Genomic DNA, 22809 nt, shown 5'->3' with positions numbered 1-22809 from the left:
AATCCAAGCTTTAGTGTGCAGAAGAATCTCCTGGAAGACTTATTAAAACACAAATTTCTAGGCCCCGCTCCCAGGGTTACATATTTGTTAGGTCTGGCCTGGGGCCCAAGAATGTGCCTTTTTAACAAATTGTCAGGTAAAGTTGACTGACCCTGCTGGTAGTGGAACCCCACATTGAGAACCGCTGCTCAAGCAGGCCCATAATGTTATCCCTCTAACATACTATATTTCCCTCATCTACTCAGTCTCCCATTTTCCTACATAAGTTATACCTTCTTTTTTTTTTAAAACTTTCAACAAATTCACTCTCATCCTCACTCTATGTGATGTCTTTGTTTTATACTTCACTGAGAAATTTGAAATACAAAATTAGAAGAGAACTTCTGCATTCTCTCAAAACCACTCCACCCGAGGCACCTGGGTGGCTCAGTCAGTTAAGTGTCTCTTGGTTAAGAGACTCGTGGATTAATGCTCAGGTCATGATGTCAGGGTCATGAGATTGAGTCCCACGCTGGGGTCCATGATCAACTCAGAAGGCTGCTTCAGATTGTCTCTCCATCCCCCTCTGCTTCTCCCCTTGCTGGCCTGCATGCTCTTTAATAAATAAAATCTTAAAAAGAAATTCCACCATCCTTCTTCCCGCTAGATCAATATACTCATCGGCAAGTCTGTGTTACAGATGAATTTTCTCTACTCCCTCCTAAAACCTTTTTTTTTTCCCCCCTCATGGGAAGTAACTCCATTTCTTCTCATCGTTCAAATTAGTGCCTCACTGTGTCCAGCCTCTGCTCCTGGTCTCTGTTCCCATTTACAGAAATGTATGCAAAATGATTATGTAAAAATGTATGCAAAATGGTCTCTAATTTCTTTTTTCTCCAATCACTCTTAAAACTACTCCAACCAACTTTTTCACCCCAATCTATAAACTGCTTTGTCAAGACCACCAATAACTTCCATTTGCTAACCCAACATTCACTCTGTGGTGATTCTGTTACACGACTGATCACTATCCTTTATCTCCGTCATTCATTTCCTGGCGCTTAGATATCCATTCTACACTTATCTTTCACGACACTCCACCTTCGTGGTTTCCCTGCTACCTCACTCATAGCTCTTTCTCAGTCCTCTCTTTTCATTCCTTTTTTCTCCCTCCGGTTGCAATAGTAAAGTGTCACAAGTTTGTCTCTTGACCTTCCTCTCTATCTACATACCCAACATCTGTAATTCAAAATGCCCTAAACTGCTCTCATTATGGTCCCTCACGCAAAACCCACGACTACTACTGTCTTAATGTTTGGATTCGATGATGATGACATCCATCAGGTTGCTCAGACCAAAATGCTTGAGTCATCCTTGAATTGTTTTTGAAATCTTACATCTCACACCCTATCTTACTAGAAATTCTGTTGCCTCTACACTCAAAATATATCCATAAGCTGACTAGTTCTCACCACCTCTACTGTCCCTACACATATATGGTCTGAGCCACCATCATACTTTGCCTCTATTACTGTGCTATCCTAGTAACTAGTTCCCCTGCTTCTACCTTTGCCTCCATGTAGTTCATTCTCTACAGAGAAGCCAGAAAATCCAAAGTATTATGTAATTTCTCTGTCCCCAATCCTTCAGTGAATCGCTCTTCAATCAGAGTGAAAACCAAAATTCTTTTTTTTTTTTTTTTTTTTTTGGAGAGAAAGAGAGAAAGTACAAGGAGGGGACAGGGGGTGGTGGGGGGAAGGAAGGGAGGAGAATCTTAAGCAGGCTCCACACCCTGCCTAGAGCCCATGGAAGTGCTCGATCTCATGACCCTAGGATCATGACCTGAGCCGAAACCAAGAGTCAGATGCTTCTCTGAGCCACCCAAGTGCCCCCCAAAACCAAATTCTTAAAACTATCTAATGAGGTCCCACATGGCATAGTACTTACCTATCGACATTACTTACTTCTCTCACTACATTTCCTACTGTTGTCTCCCTTTCTCACTCTGCTGCAGCTACACTGACCCCCTAGTTGTTACTCCAAAATGCCAGATATTCTCCCACTCTAGAACCAGCATATCTCAGTCAACTACTATCACACCTATACATAGTAGACAGTCAATAAATATGGTTGCTTATGTAAATGAAAGAGAAGAGTTTTTGAGCTACAAAGAAATAACATTCTGAAAGTGTCTAAAGCCAGAAAAGCCTGACATATTCGGAAGATCAAGTGAAAGGAGACAAAGTTGTAGTATCAGGATCTTCATCACTCAGAGCCTATAGGCCATAGTAAGGGTTATGGAGTTTATATTTTAAGTGTAATGGCAAGATATTGAAGATATTTGAATGGAATATATATGCCTCCATTTATGCTTAATAGGGACCCTTCTGACAGTTTGATGGAGATTTGACTATAGATGGATAAGGCCAAAGCAAGAAAGTGAGTTAGGAGCTTATTACAATGATCCGAATGAGGGAAGATGATGTCTTACATTATTAAGATGGAACTAGTGGAAGTGGAACACAGTGTATGAGTCTAGGCAATTTTTTTAAGTGGCCCAAATAAAATTAGTTTGTTCAGAAAAGTTTTAAAAATTTCATTTTGAACCATGAGGTCCTGAGTAACGCTTGCAAATAACTTCAAAAACTTGTCACAATAAAAACACTGAAGCATGTATTTTTCTACTTTGATGTTTGCCATGAAAGATAAGTCAAAGTCATGATTTTGGAGTATCAGACCTATAATCTCCATCCTGGAAAAAGTCCTACAAATTTTCAAAGGAAATGCACAAGGCTATTTGAAAGAGTAATCCATAAACAAAATGGGGATTTTTGGCCTCCATAACTCAAATTTTCCTCTTCAATTGAGTCTAATGGACTAATGGACTTTTTGAGGTTACTTGAAGAAACTTATCCAGAAAATAATTTTGTTTTAATTTTTCTGGTGAAAACACTTAGCTTTAGCCAGCTGGACTCAGTTTAGATGATCCCAGTTTTGTCAGCAACATCCAGACCTTCAGAGTCAGGAACCAGTCAAACATATACCTTCTTCTCTCCATCGGGCCTGATCAGGGTGTTGACCTTGGCCACATCAATGCCATAGAGCTTCCCCACAGTCTGGTTGGTCTGGTGCTTGTTGGCCTTGACGTCCACAATGAACACAAGTGTGGTGTTCCCTTATGTTTTCTTCAAGATTGAGAGGAGTGAGGGGGGAATTTGAGGACATAGTGCCCATGCTTGTTTCTTCTAGGGGCGCTCTTCATTCAAGGATATTAGGGCTGCCTTCAGAGATACAGTGTTGGAATATAGGTGATGTGTGGATGTTGTGTGTGACTGGAGATGCCTTTCAGCACCACTTTCTTGGCCTTCAAAGCCTTTGCTTTGGCTGTGGGAGGGGCAAGAGCTTCCTTCTTCACCTTTGGTGCCACCTTTGTGAAACAACACTTAAATTTTTGCCATATGATTTGACAACAGAACAAAGACTTTATTGGTTTCTCAAAGTGGATAAAATTCAATATGTAGATTCATCCCGGAGCTGTTCTAGGAAAATGCTTAAAAATTTTCACTTTTACCTTAGTGTTTCTGACCCTCCTTGACTAGCCAGGGTCTCAATACTAGTGCAAGTTATAGAAGAAAATGGGAACAATTCTCCCTTTTCATATAATAGTAGCTACAACTTACATACCAGGCACTGTAGAAAGAGCTCTACAACAATATTATGAAACAGGAACTATTCACATGCTATGGATGAAAAACCTAACTCCGAGAGCATAAGTAACTTAACCAACACCACACATTCTAGATGGTGAAGTTGTGACTTGAATCAAAATATAACTTTGCCCATTTTCTTTGCATTTCAACAAAATCTTACAATTCCTGAACCTTTCTATAAATGTACTTAAGTCATGTAATATATGGATACATTCCTAGGGCTTCCTTGCCAGTTATATCTTAAGAAAAACCAACTGTATCAGCCTAAGTTCTACTATCAATTTTCAAAATAATGTCCTTCAGGAAATAAACTGAGGGTCGCTGGGGGAGGGGGAGAGGGAGATGGAGGCTGGATTATGGACATTGGGAAGGTGTGTGCAATGGTGAGCGCCGTGAATTATGTACAACTGATGACTCACAGACCTGTACCCCTGAAACAAATCATACATTATATGTTAATTTTAAAAAAATAATGTTCTTCATTAGTGGTGGAATGAAATTTGATAGTATCTGCAAAACGGAAGGAAATACTTATGAGGCTGGATGATGTAGAATCAAACTGAATCCCACGAAATTCACAGTCACTGGGGGTTCTATGACAAATCCAAATCAGATAGAAATATTTATAGTGCATTTATTTTACTCATCTAATTAGCAAAAAAAGTAACCATTACATTGTAACTTAGCTATTATTTTTCATATTTTAGGTAATTTTGTAATTTAATGTTAGAACTCTGAATGGGAATTGGAAATCTTGAATTCCATGTGGAGTTCTAATAGAGGATATCAAGTAAAGCACACCCTCTTTGAATTTCAACTATTTCTAATGGATGGTAAAAAATCTGGTGGGAGGGGGGCACCTGGGTGGCTCAGTGGGTTAAGCCTCTGCCTTCAGCTCAGGTCATGATCTCGGGGTTCTGGGATCGAGCCCTGCATCGGGCTCTCTGCTCAGTGGGGAGCCTGTTCCCCTCCCCTCTGCCTGCCTCTCTGCCTACTTGTGATCTCTGTCAAATAAATAAATAAAATCTTAAAAAAAAAAAAAATCTGATGGGAGGAACGTCAATGCTTTTGAAATTCTTTCAAGGGAACAGGTCTTATAAAAATATTTTCTTATATCACTGTTACTCATGCCATTCCACCTTTGGTTTTTCTGCCCCTGTAACCCTTACTTTGGTATCACACAAGACTTTGTGAAAAATACTTGACGATGCACGGTAATGTTGGGATTCAAGCTGTTAAATTTTAGAGCACCTTCTGCGAATTATCACCAATTAACACCTCTTTTCAGGAAGAATGCTTCATGAGTTCCCTAATTAGTTAACTTAGATCAGTTTTATTTATTTTTACTGGTGGTATTACAATTAACAGATAGGAATGGAGGGTAAAGAAATTTTCCAGACATGAATCTCACTGCTACTCATAAAGTTTGTTCATGAGAATAACCATGCTGCAGAATTAGGCATAATGGGATTGACTATCTGGATGACTATTATAATTATTTCCCTTTTACAAATATATTTCGCTAGCTTAACATACCTGCGTTGTATTCCTCACTATTGCTATGTATCCAACGTATACTGGACATAATTGGATATCTGTACTGTCACCGACCACTGCAGCTAAGAAAGCTAGTGCTGGCAATTTTATCATTTTTTTAAAAGATTTTATTTATTTGTTTGTTAGTTTATGTATCTACTTATTTATTTAAGAGAGAGGGAGAAAGAGAGCAGGGGGAAGAGCAGAGGGACAGAGACAAGCAGGATCCCTACTGAGCACAGAGATGCATGTGCTGAGACTGAGGTGGGGGGAAGGGTTCCATCTCACAACTCTTGAGATCAGGACCTGAACCAAAATCAAAGAGTCAGTAGCTTATCCAACTGAGCCACGGAGGCATCCCGTGTGCTGGCAATTTTATACCTGCTCTTTTATGTTACTTTGAACCAGGAATGGTGCAGTGGGATGGGGATACAGCAATGAACAAAACACAGCCTTCATCATGGGTAATATTGTAACAAATCTGTATGGTGGCAAGTTGGTAACCAGACTTATGGTGGTTGGTCTTTTCATAATGGATTTAAATATCAGATCACTATGTTACAAACCTGAAACTCAGATCACATTGTATACCAATTATTCTTCAGTTAAAAATACATGGTCCTTGGGGCACCTGGGTGGCTCAGTGGTTTGTTAAAGCCTCTGCCTTCCACTCGGGTCATGATCCCAGAGTCCTGGGATCGAGCCCTCCATCGGGCTCTCTGCTCTGCGGGGAGCCTGCTTCCTCCTCTCTCTCTGCCTGCCTCTCTGCCTGCTTGTGATCTCTGTCTGTCAAATAAATAAATAAAATCGTTAAAAAGAATTTAAAAAATATATACCTTTAAAAAAAAAAAAACCAAAACACATGGTCCTTATCCTCATGAAACTTAAAATATGGGAACAGGGAAAATGAATAATCATTGCATGGGCCTGTGAAAATTCTGAAGGAAAAAGGATGGAAATCTTGTATTCAAATTTCAAAGTGCAAATTACAGAGGAAGAAATTTTAGACAGCTCCCACTAGATAAATTCACATTTCAGTAAACCATGGAAGTGGAAGATGAAGTTTAAGAATAAAACAATGGACACAGATGAGGCAGGAAACCAACAAAACCAAACTGGAAATCAAACCAACAAACCGATGAAACTGGAAACACACGGTATAATACGTCGTAAAACAACATAAATTCAGACAACAAACTGGTGGTGGCCAGAAAGGGGTGGGGAGGGGAGACGGGTAAAATAGGTGAAGGGGATTAAGAATAAATTTCCACTTGCAGAATGCAGAAGTCACGGTAGGAAAGGTGCAGCATGGGGAAAAGTCAGTAACATCACTGGCATTGTGTGGTGACCGATACTGACTGCGCTAATCATGCTAAGCGTAGCTTAATTTGTAGTGTTCTCCAATCAGTATATTGTGCACCTGAAAGTAATATAAATACAGCATTGTATGTCAATGATACTTCAGTAATAAACAATCCAAGCTGCATTCAAAAAAGGTAGCCCCTCCAATCCCCCATTCAAATGCGTATGAAAAGGCTTTTAAAATGCCTAAAAACTCAAAACAACACTAAAATACAAGATAAGTGGGCAAATAAAGATCACACTCACAGGTCTTTTCACCATGTATAAGGCAGATGGACCCAGACTTAAAAACAATAAAATTTAACCAAGTTTTTTAACTCATGAAATAGTCTGCTTAGGGGCGCCTGGGTGGCTCAGTGGCTTAAAGCCTCTGCCTTTGGCTCAGGTCATGGTCACAGGGTCCTGGGATCGAGCCCCTCATCAGGCTCTCCGTTCAGCGGGGAGCCTGCTTCTCCCTCTCCCTCTGCCTGCCTCTCTGCCTACTTGTGATCTCTCTCTCTGTCAGATAAATAAAATCTTTAGGAAAAAAAAAAAAGAAAGAAAGAAATAGTCTGCTTAAATGTGCTTACTAGTAAAAGAAAGACGTCGTCCCCCTATCAATGACTGACCTTTGGTCAGAATCACAGGGTCTTACAACAAGCATGTTGGGCAACAATCACTTTATTACACAGAAAAATTTTTTGAGACAATAAAGAATAGAAAGGATCAATCATGTAAATCTAGTAGTCAAACACAGGTTTGAAATACTCAAGTCTGAATGCAGAGGAAAAGGTCAGATTCAAAAAATGATAGAGAAAATAATAGACATGTACATCAGAGGACAGAGATCTATTATACAGACTCTAAGTTTTTTTTAAGAAGGACCAGGTGAGTGGAGCCTGGGTAGCATAGTTGGTTCAGCGTCCAACTCTTTTGGCTCAGGTTCCAATCTCAAGGTTGTGAGATTGAGACCTGCATTGGGCTCAGAGCTCAGCATGGAGCCTGCTTAAGGTTCTCTTCACCCTCTGCCCCTTCCCCCATCTCTCTTTCTGTAAAATAAATAAACAAATCTTTAAGGGGAAAAAAAAAGGAGCAGATGAAATGGTAATTAATAAACAAACAATAAATAAAATAAACCTAATCCAAAGGGCAGCTGGGTGGCTCAGTTGGTTAAGCATCTGCCTTCAGCTCAGGTCATGATCTCAGGGTCCTGGGATCAAGTGCTGCATCAGTCTCCCCTGCTCCCTCTTCGATGGAGAGTCTGCTTCTTCTCACTCTCCCTCTTCCCCTCTCCCCTACTCGTGCTCTTTCTCTCTCTGTCTCATATAAATAAATAGAATCTTAAAAAAAAAAAAATTTAAACCCACAATTGCAAGTAGAAAATTTCCTGATGTCATAAAAGTAACCAACAACAACAAAAAAGGCAGAGTACAGAGATTGAAATATTTAATCAAGTTTCAGGCAAAATCAGTGTTAAAAAGTCTACACCTAAACAAATCTCCACAGGAAGTTGAAACTGAAATGCTTGAGGCAAAAAAAAAGTTTGTCCACAGTTGGACATAACTTAGGCTGGCTGCACACTCCACCTCAACAATATGAAATGAAAGAAGCAACTAGCGATGTTTCTATACAGTTTGAAGATAAAACTTTGTGATCCAAAAATTAAATATACAGTTTTATTCCATTACTGAGAGGGAAAAGAATATTATGTTCACATATTGACGTGCTCAGATACACATAGATCATGCTCCTAATACACACACTGTGAGAAAAGAAACAAGAACGAAAACTCAAAGACGTCCTGCACCTGACCAAAACCCTGGAAAAGAAGGACTTTAAGGGCTGTAAGTGAGCTCCCAAGTTGGTAAAGAAGGAGAAAAATACAGTTTGATGTAAAAAAAAATTTTTTTTAAGTAGCCATAAATGTTAAACAATAACCATTCGGGGTGGGCATTATGATTTTAAAGATTAGGAAACTGAGACACAATGAAGTGATTTGCAAGTCACACAGCTAGTCAACGTAAAAGCTGGGCACAGTGAAAGGACGTTTGTTCTCATCATTTCTATTTAACGTTAAATGGGGACCTTAGAAGGTATAATCCATCAAGATGAGAAATAAAAGTCAAAAAAAAAAAAAGGTGGACAAAGTGTCTTTATTGACAGATATGATTGTTTATGCATTTTATACATTCTAATGAATGTATAAAAGGACCACTACAAATGAGTGAAATTAGCAAGATTACTGGATACAAAGTAAATACCAAAACAAACAAAAAACCTCGCTATCAATTGTATTTCTCTATACTAGAACCAAGCAAATGGAAAGTAAAAATTTGAAAACCCCATCGACGATAACATTAAGAAAATAAAAATTAGAAATAGATTGAACAAATGATGTGAAAGATCTCTAAACAGAAAACTACAAAGCATTATGCAAAGAAATTGAAGTAGATGAAGATAAATGGAGAGATCCAGTATGACTGAACATTGGAAGATTCAATGTTAAGGTATCAATTCCAACATTTTGGGGTAAGTAGAAGTTGACAAGGTAACTCTAAAATGTATAAGGAGAAACAAAATAATCAGTGGCTGTGGGGTCATTTGCAGTTACAGCCCCATTTCTCAATTCCCATTGTAAGGGCCTATTCAGCCAGAGCAGCCCCACCCCGGTTGAACTGCCATTTTGTTGTAAAACTTAAATTGACCTTGCCCCCCCCCCCAGGGGAACTTATTTAAAAGCAAGTAGGGGAAACCAGTCCCAGGTAACAAAGTCCAAATACAAGGGTGGGTCAGGCCAGGTGGAGGTATTCAATCAGTGGGGGTGCATATTGTCTCCTAGCTACCAAGGAGTATGGGCCCCCGCCCTTTGGGAGCCTTTTGGGTGCCAATTTTGAACTAGGTGATAGGCTGGTTCAAATGTCTACTAGGGTAAATTGTAATTCAATTGGTTGCCTAGCATCACTGTGGAGTTCCCTGTGTGTATTACAATCTCATTGGCCACCTGTGTGTGGCCAGGCCCAACCACATGGCCTTTGCTCTATAAAAGTTAGTCTGGAAAGCAGGGAGAGGTAGTCCTCTCTGTAGGGGCAGCCCTGACAGGTCTGTTTGACGGTCGGTCTGATTCCTGATGCTTGGCGTGAAATAAAGCTTTGCTTGACCTTCGCTTTGTATCAGTCTCGCTCCTTTCATCACGGACCCATCATTGGGGTACCCAATTTTGGGGGGACCCAACACCATTCATAGAAAACTTACTGAGCGCGGTCTACTCTCATTGCTAAAAAATCCTCACCCCTGCTTTTCTCCTCAAAGAAATATAATCAGAATTCTACCTGATAACTTCCATATTGCAACATCGCTTTCTCGGTTTCAAAGTTATTCAAACCTACCAGCAGCACCTCATTCTGATAACCACCACATTGCTAACGCTGCTGTTGCTCTGTCTCCGAAAAAAACATGTCTGATTATATTCGTTTGCTAGAGATGCCGAGTAAAACAGACTAGGTAGCTTAAACAATACATATTTATTTTCTCAGTGTCTGAAAGCTAAAAAACCCAAGATCAGGGGCATCTGGGTGGCACAGTCGGTTAAACGCCCAGCTCCTGATTTCGGCTCAGGTCATGATCTCAGGGTCCTCCAATCCATCCCTGCGTGGGGCTCCCTGATCAGCAGGGAATCGGCTTAGCATTCTCTCCCACTGCCCCTTGCCCCTCCCCCATTCTGTCTCTCCTTCTCTCAAGTAAACAAATAAATCTTTAAAAATAAATAAATAAATAAAAGCCCAAGATCAAGGTATCAGCAGGTTTGTTGTTCCTGAGGTCCCCCTCTTGGCTTGCAAACTGCAGTTCTCACTGTTTTGGATTAAGACCCAAGCTAATGGACTCATTTTAATGAAATCAATCTCCAAATATAGTCATGGTCTGAGGTACTGGAGGTTAAGTCTTCCACATATGAATTTGGGGGGGGGGGTGACAATTCAGTCTGTGACGGTGAAGCTTCATGTCTCAATCTTTTTTGATGCCTTCCATTCATCTTTCAGACCTATAAATGCTAGAATACTCCAGAGTTCCATCCTTAGATGGAAACCTAGTCAATCCACAGTCAATCCCTAGGTGACTTTGGTCCGATGTTTTTAAAGAACAACTATGAGCATATAATAACCAAAATTACTTCTCTATTCTGCACCTCTCCCGGGAACCCCAACTACTTCATTTTTGAGTCTATCTGGATACTTAATGGAGAGTTCAGTAGAAATATTGTCAATGATAAATTAAGAAAAAAACATTAATACTGTGCTTACCACATGCCAGACACTGCTCTAAGATCATACATAAACTTAGGAGACAGTTAGCATTTCTGCCATTTTACATTTTAAAAAACTAAAACAAAGAGTAGATATATGAATGACCAAGTTCACATACAAAGTATCAGACTCCAAGATCTGAACCCAGGAGTGCTTGTTCGAGAACCCACGTACTTCACAGCACACGAAGTCACCTCTTCCAATCAAAGCCTATGTTTGTTTTAATCTATGTACATATGTTCTCCTTTATATTAGAGGAGAAACTTCTTGATGGCATATTCCTCCCTGTGCCATCTCCACAACAACATAAATTATACAAATAAAAGAATTTAAGAATGGATGCCTACATCTTCTCTCCCGCAGCGCTCTACTAGGCTCTTAAACCATACTGGTCAATGACCTTAAGGAAACGGATATGGGGAAGGCAGTGTTAATTCAGTCTGTCAGTAGACACTCCTGTTTACCAATTTCTGCCCTTTTCGTGCATTCACTCTTTTCTAGAGACATACAAAACCTTAAAATAAACAAAAGAAAACAATAAGCAAAAGTCTTTGGACACCATTTCAACCTATCCCAATTCGCAGTAGATTCTAAAGTGGGGCACTAGAGTTCACGTTTAATTTGCTATCTGTATCCATTTACTCCATGATCCCTTGTCTTTGCTGAAAACACTGGAAACCAGATACATTTGAGTCCTTTTCTCTAACACTCGTCCTTTTTAAGAACTATAGCACCAAATAAATGCAGATTTTCTGTGTACATGCCAAGATCTCTCCCACCTGAAAGTTGCTTTCCCACGGTAAAATAAGCAAACAGAGACCCGCCTTAAAAATTCCCTGGGCAGAAAAAAGAAAAATCCCTGGGCAGAAAAAACCCTTTTACTCATACAAATGAAGCTTAATTTAGCTAATTTGGCAAGACCAACTTTAACTGGGTCATTTCTTGCTTATACTTCTGGAAATCAGAAGGAGACTTAAACTTTCCCAGGGTTGATAGGAGGTAACCACTGACCATTTCCCTAGCATCTGAAGACAATTCTAATATTACCGTCAATCACTGTAAAGAATAAAGAAAGAGGGGGTGCCTGGGTGGCTCAGTGGGTTAAAGCCTCTGCCTTTGGCTCAGGTCATGATCCCAGGGTCCTGGGATCGAGCCCCACATCGGGCTCTCTGCTCAGTGGGGAGCCTGCTTCCTCCTCTCTCTGTCTCTGTCTGCCTCTCTGCCTACTTGTCTGTCAAAAAAAAAAAAAAAAAAAAAGAATAAAGAAAGAGTCATTTGCCCACTCAGTATATGAGCTTTTTTATGCCAACATACCCCCTCCTGAGCCTCATACCCTGTTTTGGTCTGAGTGCTCCTGGTTGGCAAACTCTATGGTGTGGGCACAATTAATTTTTACTACTTCAGTGATTCATTGGTCTTGTTATTTATAAACTTTTGATAATTTACGGTATCCAAAGTACGATCCAAAGAACACCCGCTGAGGCCCGTGAACAAACAGAGCCCACTGAGGTCACTGCTTTCTTGCTGACCCTGGAATTTGAACTCTATTCTCTGCCTTTTGAGCTCTCCGCCTTGATTGCCCTTACAGCTTGGTGAGACTTCTTGGTGGTGAAGTCACCCCCATGCTTTTCGAAAGCGGGGAAAACTTGTGATTCCCTGTGTTTGGGAAGAGCTGTTGGAAAACAGGCCCCCTCATAATTAAGAGGTCTTGGGAAATCTGAAGGCCAAGACAAGCTGGTCTATTGACCTGGACCTTGTGCCTTTTTAGAAAGTGGGTGAACTTTTGGAACTGTTGTGGCCACTTCGGGGAAAGTTTAACTTAGGCAAGTCTACCTTAAGGAGCATCCTTAAAAGAGAAGATTTCAAACCTCTGAGACAATGGAACACATTCTTTGATTGGTATGCAGAAGCTTCTAAAAGACAAAATGACTCCAAAAATAGCTCTAAAAGGATCCTCGCAGCATGCAAATAAAAAAAAATCTTTGGTAAAAAAACTTTGGCCATCTGAACAGGGACAATTAGTCCATCTGCCAGAAACACAATTTGGACCCAACTGTTTTTTAGAGTCTTGTATCCCCTGAGACGTGGCTAAATTTTTCCAAACAAAAGCTTTAGGATCTCTGTGTTTGACTGTATATTGATGTATGTCTATATATGTAGGTTATAGATATGTGGTATTTTTCTCCTTCTGGATGGTGTTGCCAAAATTAATTTTAAGAGCTCTGTTTAACTAGATTAAAGGAAAGTAAGCATTTATGTGAACCAAGTATACACTCTCAGAAATACAGAAACTAGCCCAAATGATTTTCAGGTTCACATAACCTGAGATACTCTTTCATAAATAAAGTTAGTTTAAGTTTGTTGGTTTAATAAAAACAGACTTGTCTACAGAGTTGTCAATGTTAAATATAATGCAAACACACAACTTCTTCCACCTGGGTATACTACTAATCAAATAAATTTATGCCAACTCTACATCTTCAAAATTTTTCAACAGTAACTTAAGATGTTGGTTAGCTGTTTAATGTCTAATCCAAGAACACCTGTTAAAAGCAAGTAATTTAAATAAATGTAAATAAGTTTACACTAAGTTAAATTAAATATGGGTATTCATTGAATACTTATATCATTTCCAAACAAGATAAACAATAAATGCTAAAGACAAGTTTATCTACTTTGGCTCTTAAAATTTTTGCAGAGAGAAAAAGATATGTGGGTCTATTAATTAACATTATTAATTTATTAATTTTATAAATTTATTAATAAATTTCACACCGAAAGTTTGGCTATGAAAAATATAGTTGCATAAATTGTGAAAAATATTTATAAATTCGCCACTCCACAATTGCTTACTTTAGTTCTCACTAGGAATTAAGGATTCTAAGGGTTAAAAATTCTAATTAATATATGCAATTATGGGGTGCTTGGGTGGCTCAGTTAGTGAAGCGCCTGCCTTCAATTCAGGTCATGATCCCGGGGTCCTGGGATCGAGTCCCACATCAGGCTCCCTGCTCAACAGAGACCCTGCTTCTCCCTCTGCCCTTCACCCCCCTCATGTGCACGTGCTCTCTATCTCAAATAAATAAATAAAATCTTTAAAATATATACATATATGTAATTAAAACTATTAGAAGTGACCGTGAAAGAAAATGACTAGATATGGAAAATAAAATTTTTGGCTAAGAAAATGTATAAAGGACATGGGGGGTTTTGTTGTTCTTGTAGGTTGGTAAGGAAAAAAAGAAAGTAATTTTGTCATGAAGTAAAATTATTCCAGAATAAGAAAGGAAAAATGATAGGGCAGAACATAAATGCATACAGAAGGTTGTAGAGGTTTGTGAAAAGGAATACTGAGAAAGGGATTTTATGTGTGGTTAAGCTATGGCTAGAATGGATTTAAGTAAAAAAAAAAAAAAAAAGAGCATTAATATCAATATCAAAAGTATTATAACTGGTACAAAATTAGAATGTGGTTTTCTTTCTGTTAAAATCACACTTTTTTTAGATTATCTTTCTTTCTTTTTTTTTTTTTTTTTTTTTTTTTGAGGGAGATAGAATAGGCAAGTGGGAGTATGGGGAGAGCACAGGAAGAGGGAGGGAGAGAGAGAATCCCAAGCAGGCCCCAAGCCTAAGCAACAGAGCCCAGATGCAAGGCTTGATCTCACAACTCTAAGATCATGACCTGACCTGAAGAGACGGACATATAACCAACTGAGCCACTAAGGTGCCCCTATTAGTCTGCTCTTAACAAGAAATTGCAAGCAAAAGCTTTTCTTTACATTACTGTGATCTGCCTAGGAAACAAACATTCTGTGTCTTATGAAAATTATTTCCTGGGACGCCTGGGTGGCTCAGTTGGTTAAGCAGCTGCCTTCAGCTCAGGTCATGATCCCAGAGTCCTCGGATCGAGTCCCACATCGGGCTCCTTGCTCATCAGGGAGCCTGCTTCTCCCTCTGCCTCTGCCTGCCATTCTGTCTGCCTGTGCTCGCTCTCTCTCCCTCTCTCTCTCTGACAAATAAATAAAATCTTAAAAAAAAATATTTCCTGTGCTTCACACTGTCCTTATGAGGTCTTTGATTACTTAGAGAAAAAACCTAAGTCTTTTCAATAATATAAGAGCAAAGGATTGGGGGTGCCTGCGTGGCTCAATGGGTTAAGCCTCTGCCTTCAGCTCAGGTCATGATCTCAGGGTCCTGGAATCAAGCCCCACATCAGACTCTCTGCTCAGCAGGAAGCCTGCTTCCCCCTCTCTCTCTGCCTGCCTCTCTGCCTTCTTGTGATCTCTCTCTCTCTCTGTCAAATAAATAAATAAAATCTTTAAAAAAAAATTAAGAACTAAGGGTTTTTTGTTTTTGTTTGTTTTACAACTATGTAGCTTTCCGTATTTCCCTTTGAAATTTTTTTATAAAGATTTTATTTATTTATTTGAGAGACAGAGATCACAAGTAGGCAGAGAAGCAGGCAGAGAGAGAGAAGGAACCAGGCTCCCCTGCTGAGCAAGAGAGCCCAATGCGGGGCTCCATCCCAAGATCCTGGGATCATGACCTGAGCCGAAGGCAGAGGCTTTAACCTACTGAGCCACCCAGGCACCCCTCCCTTTGAAATTTTTTAATTGTCACTTTGGGTAAATGGATAATTAAGTTAATTACATCATTTTGTGTGTGTATGAACTCGCACCAGATCATTGATCTTGGCTATTTTTTTTAATTAGAGATTTTATCCACCCTTTTGAGAGAGAGAGAGAGAGAGAGAAGGGCACGAGCAAGAGGAAGGACAGAAGGAGAGGGACAGAATCCCCTCTGACACTGGGGCCCACCAAGGGGCTGGATCCCAGGACGACAAGATCATGACCTGAGCCAAAGTCAGTTGCTTAACTGAGACACAGTGGTGCCCCCACGGCTATTTTTAAAGTCTTTTGTCATTTACAATTACTGTTTTACTCTGATTCTCTTGCAAAAGTATTCATGAAAAAATGCTTCATCTTCAAAGAGATCCATGAAAAAGGTGACAAGTACTGTAAAATGCAAGTTTCTATTAACTCTAAGATCATAACATTGAACCCGTAAGAATTTCTAAAACTTTAGAGGCACCTGGCCGGTTCAGCAGGTAGGTGCAACTCTTTTTTAAGATTTATTTATTTATTTATTTATTTTAGAAAGAGAAAGAGCATGAGCAGGAGGGGCAGACAGACCTCAAGCGGTCCATGCTGAGTGCAGAGCCCATGACAGGACTTGATTGTAGGGTCCTAAGATCAGGACCTAAACTGAAAACCCAAGTTAGGTGCTCAATGGAGTGCACCACCATGAGCCCCCTGGCGCGCACAACTCTTGATCTCAGGGCTGTGAGCTCAAGCCTGATGGTTGGCATGGAGCGTACTTTAAAAAAAAAAAAAAAAAAAAATCTAAAACTTTAATGGAAAACTGATTGATGCATAAAGCTGCTAACCCCACAGTCAAGGAAAACAAGAATTAATCTCATAACACTCAATGGAAACAATGAAGACAACTGTAATTTTTATGGCTTCATTTAAAACACAGCTAGTTCCTTAATGGCTTGTTTTCCAAATTTAAAGAACCCCCTTTTCTACCTTTTTTTTTTTTTCAATAAAAATTAGAAGGCTTTTATTTCCGAGTGTTTTCCAAGAAAGTAAAATTAACACAATGTAAATCAGAATGCGTAATTAATAAATTTAACAACCAACCTAAGTCATTTTGTTCCGTAAAACTAAGCCATTGGGTACAGGCTACCAATGTTTCAAATGGTGGAGCCTCTCCGTCTATCAAGCTCCTTTAGGCTTCGGATGGCCAACTTGACTGTGGCTCTAGAAGGGGTGCGATAGGTCCAGGGAACCCCAGTGACAGGTGGTCATTTTTTCATCTGGGTTTTCCCATAGAAGGAGCAAGTATACTGGGTTGGTTGGCTTACTTTCAATTTTCTTCTTATTTTCCTGAGGGAGGTACATAACAGGTCCCGTGTTTAGAGACACTTCAACCTTCTTGGAGCGTTTCTTCTCTAACTCACCACAAACTAAGCCCAAGCCCAGGAAGCAGTTTCTCTTCTCTTTTATGCTACCTATAACTCACAGCAATTTGGTAAAGTGTATCTTTGCAACAAAGGTTGAAACAGTTATCTTTTTCTTCCTACCTGATCCCTCCAGAATTCAGAAACTCTCATTAAATATTCTTATTTCTTTCATGACAATGTATGTATTTGCATAAGTTCAGTAAGAATCTGTCCTTTTAAAGGACACAATAGGACAAGTCCTTTGCTTGGCTTTCTAGCCTCAAGCGGCTTTTGAAAGTTCAATTTGAGATTCCTTATGAAAAGTTCTAGCACAGAAGATTTTAAAAAGCTTGTTCGGTCAATCACTATTCTTGCTGCGGGCCAAGATTATTGAAACCAGATTATCTCCGCAAACAAATTAGTCTTACTGTGGTTATCTGTGACAGAAATGGGGATGATTACAGAGAGAAAGATGTTTCAGTAATACGCCTTTGTAGATCTCAGGTCCTGGTGCTATTTATTGTCTTTGAGGTTGTGTTTTTTACCTGTAAGCTGAACTGGACCCTGAATTCTAGTTTCCTTTCATATTTGCCTAGAACCCTTCAAACTAGCATTTCAAATTTTCTCCCACTATTTTGACTTGGAGACACTATGACACTAAAACTACTCTCTTCCTTAAGCCACACATGCTCAAGCTGGACAACTTGATAGAAACGAGAGAAATCACAAGAGCGCTGTGGGGACAATCTTCATGCCCTTTGCTGTGTGGACAATTAGAAAGATCACCAGAGGGGCGCCTGGGTGGCTCAGTGGTTAAGCCTCTGCCTTCGGCTCAGGTCATGATCCTAGGGTCCTGGGATCGAGCCCCACATCGGGCTCTCTGCTTGGCAGGGAGCCTGCTTCCTCCTCTCTCTCTCCCTGCCTCTCTGCCTACTTGTGATCTCTGTCTGTCAAATAAATAAATTTAAAAAAAAAAAAAAAAAAAAAGAAAGATCACCAGAGACATTCACTGTGCAAACCAGGAAAACGTGTCAGATTGCCACCGCCAGCACTCACTTCAACTAAAGACGCTTTTAACCCAACACCTAGAAATTTTTTCACCTGAATTTATAATTGGCTCCAACTATTAACTTTTGGGGTTTTTGTTTCCTTTGTTAAAATTTATTTATTAATGGGGCAGCTGGGTGGCTCAGTGGGTTAAAGCCTCTGCCTTCGGCTCAAGTCATAATCCCAGGGTCCTGGGATCGAGCCCCGCATCAGGCTCTCTGCTCCACAGGGAGCCTGCTTCCTCCTCTCTCTTTGCCTGATTCTCTGCCTACTTATGATCTCTGTCAAATAAATAAATAAAATCTTTTTTAAAAATTATTTATTTATTTATTTGGGGGCGGGGCAGAGGAAAAGGGAGAGAGAATCTTAAGCAGTCTCTGCACTGAGCTCAGAGCCAAAGGCAGGGCTCAATCTCATGACCCTGAGATCGCCACCGGAGTAGTAACCAAGAGACACTGCCAGACACCCGTTTTTCTTGTTTCTATAGAAATGCCTCTTATTAAATGATGAGATTGCTGTCATCATAGAGACGCCAAATTTAGATGGAAAACTCACCTACAACACTGCCTCCTGAAATAAAACACCCTCATAGGGCTCCTGTCCTCCATAATCATGTGGCTGTGTGTCTAATACATTGTGTGGTATCCATACAAATAACTTTTTAAAAATTATACTGCATTTGAGTTATTTCATTGGCTAAATCTTGGCTCCTGGGAATCTCTGCTTTGGGAAATTTCTCGGTCCCTGGCTATCTTTCTTGTATCGTCTTAATGCCCTCCCTAGGGCTAGTCCAGTCTGCCTCTCCCTCTCTCCCTCCCCTCACTCCCTTATGCTCTCTCTCATATAAATAAATAAAATCGTTTAAAAAAAAGAAAAAAGAAAATTCTAATATAACCAATCACTGTGACAAATAAACAGTCAGTGCCTTCTCACTATATAAGCTGCTTTATAACAATGCACCCCCGAGCCTCATTCCATGTTTTGGATGGAGTGCTCCTGGTTGGCAAACTGTCTTTTCCGTGTGTACACAATAAACTTTTACTAAGTACTACTTCAGTGATTCATTCATTTTATTTCTGTTATTTATAAACTTTGACGCCAATTTTTCCTCTTTGCCTGGAACTCTCTGCTCCCTACTCACAGGGTCAGCTCCAACTTAAATTCTTATTATTAGCTGTGTTTACACCTAACTTCAGGTCTTTATTCAAAGTTTGCTTCCCTTTCCCATTGAATTCTTCTCAACCGACCTTATTAATCTCAAATTTTAATCCAACTCTTCCCATGCCCCCAACACCAGCATTTCATCTGGCCCTTCCTGGGTTTATGAATTTTCTCCTGAGTAGCTATCACACACAAATATCTATTTTTAAAATCTGTCAAGTCGTTTGTGATTTGCTTCCCCCACTTTCATGCCAACTCCACGAGGGCAATGTTTTCTTCTGTTTCTCCAGTATGTAATAAATATTTCATGAATTGAATACTGAATGCATTTCTCATTCATTCATTCGCTCGCTCATTCATTCAACAGATAGTTATTACACACTTGATGTTGCAAATGCCATGCTAGGCACTGGGGATACAGGCTAGGTACGGGGGATACAGTGGAGAAGACCTGCCATCGCCACTGCATTCCAGCCACTTATATCTGCAGGTAAAAACGAGACAAGGAAAGGAACATTTACAGTAACGTGCAACCCAAGAATTTGACAGGTAGGTGTAAGCACAAGCACAAACTGGAGGGACGTTAGAGGAGTGTTTGGTCTAGCCTGTGGGGCCAGGAGACACATCTGGGACCTGAAGAACAAGACCCAAAGTTAATGAAGGAGTTAATCATGCGGATTTCTAAAGCAGATCGTCTGAACTCAGGGCTGGCAAACTCTTCTCTGTGAAGAGCCAGACAGTAAATATTTTAAGCTTATGGGTCACATATTATATTATCCACTTCATTTCATTTCTTTTCTTGTCTGGATTCCTTATTTCCTCCATCAGTAGTTGAGGCCAGTGTTGTTGTTATTGAAATAATCAGACCTACTGATGTTCAGAAACAGTAGCCCAGCTCACCCAGGGTATTCTGGAAGATACCTCTAGGGATTGAATTGTGTTGTCTTAAAATGTGTATGTTGAACCCTTCACCCCCATTGTGACTGTATTTGGAATAGGCTCAATATGGAGATAATTAAGGTTAAAAGAGGTCCCAAGGGTGGGACCCGGATCCAACAGGATTAGTGTCCTTATAAGAAGAGAGGTGAAGGTACTCACTCTTTGTGCACATTCACCCAAGGAAAAAAAAGCCACGTGAGCACACAGCAAGACAGCAGGCAGTCACCTACACACCAGGAAAAGGGCTCTCACCAGAAACTGACCAAGATGGCACCCGGATGTGACACCTCCTTCTTTCAGAACTGTGAGAAAATAAACTGCTCTTGTTTAAGCCAACCAATCTGTGGTTTACTGTTACAGGAACCAAAAAAGGAGACTAAGACAGATGCTCCTCTGAGGAACGCTGAGCTGGCACTCTCTAGCATCCTATGCTCTCAAAGTTGATCTTCGACCTTTTAAAAAAGTATCTCCCCCGCCTCACTGCTTCCTGGATATGACAAATCCCCTTCAAGGCAGCATTTACTGTTTTTTTTTTTTTTTTTTTTTTTTAATTTTCTCACGGAGTCACTCAATTAATCCTAATGGTCTCTGACTACCTACTCTTGCCTCCGCGTTTGAGGGGAGCTTGTAAACCCATTGTGTAAAAAGCACCAGATGTTGCTGCAGAGATCACCACATTCCTCATTCCGACGTAGTGAGATGTATTCTCAGTCAAGGAAGTCACCCTTAACACTGCTGCCTGTCCAATGTGTCTTTCTTTTCTAGGCCCACGCGACTCTTTGGGGAAGGTAACATAATGAACAGGCAAGGCACATGCATGACTGCTGACTCCGATGGGGAAACTAGCAGAGCTGAAAGCTAAGTCGGTGAATGAAGCAGAAGAGCTTGTTAACAGCCCAGAAGTCACACAGAGATGCCGTGAAGGCTGTCTGGGAGCTGTCAAGGACAGATTGGGAAGTGTGCACAGCATCTTGCCTGTCTTGACATTAGAGCTGCTGTGAATGATCCACTTAATAATATTCTTGGGGAGTCTTGGATAAGCAGCATGGGCCCTCAAAGTGTTGCCTATATTAAAACTGAAAAAACATTCTACTAGATCTGAATAAGCAAGAGGTATGTTTCTTCTATGATCTGAAAAGTGTTTGCTGGAAAGTCATTGCACTCTATGGTCCTCCAGGCACACCATTTCTTCACCTGACCATCAGGCCATGGGCACCAGTTTTGACGGTAATATAGAAACCCAGACTTCCCATGTCTGTCTGTCTGCTCTTTGGGGCAGGACTTGGAGACTCATTGCCCTGGCCAGTGCTGAGGGATGACCACAGGATGTTTAGAAGGCGTAATGACCTCAACTTACTTTATGATTTTGTCCCCAAACTCCTGAGGAAGGTCTGATGGTAAAGTAGTAACAGAGTGTTTAACAAAAAGAGGAGAAAGGATTTCCCCATAAGAGGTATCTCCTTTTCAAAAAGCAGTCCTCTCGGGGCCCCAGGGTGGCTCAGTGGGTTAAGCCTCTGCCTTCGGCTCAGGTTATGATCTCAGGGTCCTGGGATTGAGCCCCACATCGGGCTCTCCGCTCATCAGGAAGCCTGCTTCCCCCCCCCGCCACCGCCTGCCTCTCTGCCTACTTGTGATCTCTTTCTGTCAAATAAATAAATAAAATCTTTAAAAAAACAAAAAAACAGTCCTCTCTGGAAATTTAGATTTCTTCCACCAATGTCGGAAGTGCACAGACCATTTCTGGAATCCCTTCTGGAGATTAAATTACATTCTATTGATAGTCTCTACATCAGACATAGGACATTACTTAAAAAAAAAAAAAAAGATTTTATTTCAGGGCAGCTGGGTGGCTCAGGCGTTAAGTGTCTGCCTTTGGCTCAGGTCATGGTCCCAGGGTCCTGGGATCGAGCCCCACATCAGGCTCCTTGCTCAGCGGGACACCTGCTTCTCCCTCTCTCACTCCCCCTGCTTGTGTTCCCTCTCTCGCTGTGCCTCTCTCTATCAAATAAAATAATAAAACCCTTTTAAAAAAAAGAAAAATTTATTTTTAAAAAGATTATATTTATTTGTTTGACATAGAGAGACAGAGAGCACAAGCAGGGGGAGTGGTAGGGAGAGGGAGAAGCAGGCTCCCCGCTGAACAAGAAGACTGATGGGGGACAGACATAGGTCCTTCTTAACTTTCAATTAAGTTATTTGCCACAGCCAAATGTTCAACAAATTAATCAGCTGTTTTCAATAAATTAATAATACTGTAGAACTCAAAATGATGTAAGATTGTAAAGTAACAAAACTTCTTTCTTACATAGCCAAAGAGTTAGCTCTGATGGGACTTTCCAAAGGGACTCCCAAGAAAGGTTGGGGCGAAAGTAGTACAGAATGTATAAATGAAGCTTCCCAATGAGCTGCCTCATATTGGGAGAACACACATTGGGACGGCTACATTCTGATCACTTTCTTTTATAATCAAAATGTATTTGAGCTTGGTGGTTTTGTCCAAGGAGTAAGTAGGTCATGTTGGGATAATCAGGAGCCAGAATGCTACCAGAGGTCATAGTGGGGAATCCAGATTTATTGTAAGTAGAAGAAAAGCTATCAGTTTTGTTTTTTTTTTTAAAGATTTTATTTATTTATTTGACAGATAGAGATCACAAGCAGGCAGAGAGGCAGGCAGAGAGAGAGGAGGAAGCAGGCTCCCCGCTGAGCAGAGAGCCCGATGTGGGGCTCGATCCCAGGACCCTGGGATCATGACCCGAGCCGAAGGCAGAGGCTTAACCCACTGAGCCACCCT

The sequence above is a fragment of the Enhydra lutris genome, unplaced genomic scaffold, assembly GCF_002288905.1.
Source record: "Enhydra lutris kenyoni isolate GAN:26980312 unplaced genomic scaffold, ASM228890v2 scaffoldscaffold65, whole genome shotgun sequence".
NCBI lineage: Eukaryota > Metazoa > Chordata > Mammalia > Carnivora > Mustelidae > Enhydra > Enhydra lutris.
Note: the sequence above shows the minus strand (reverse complement) of the source record.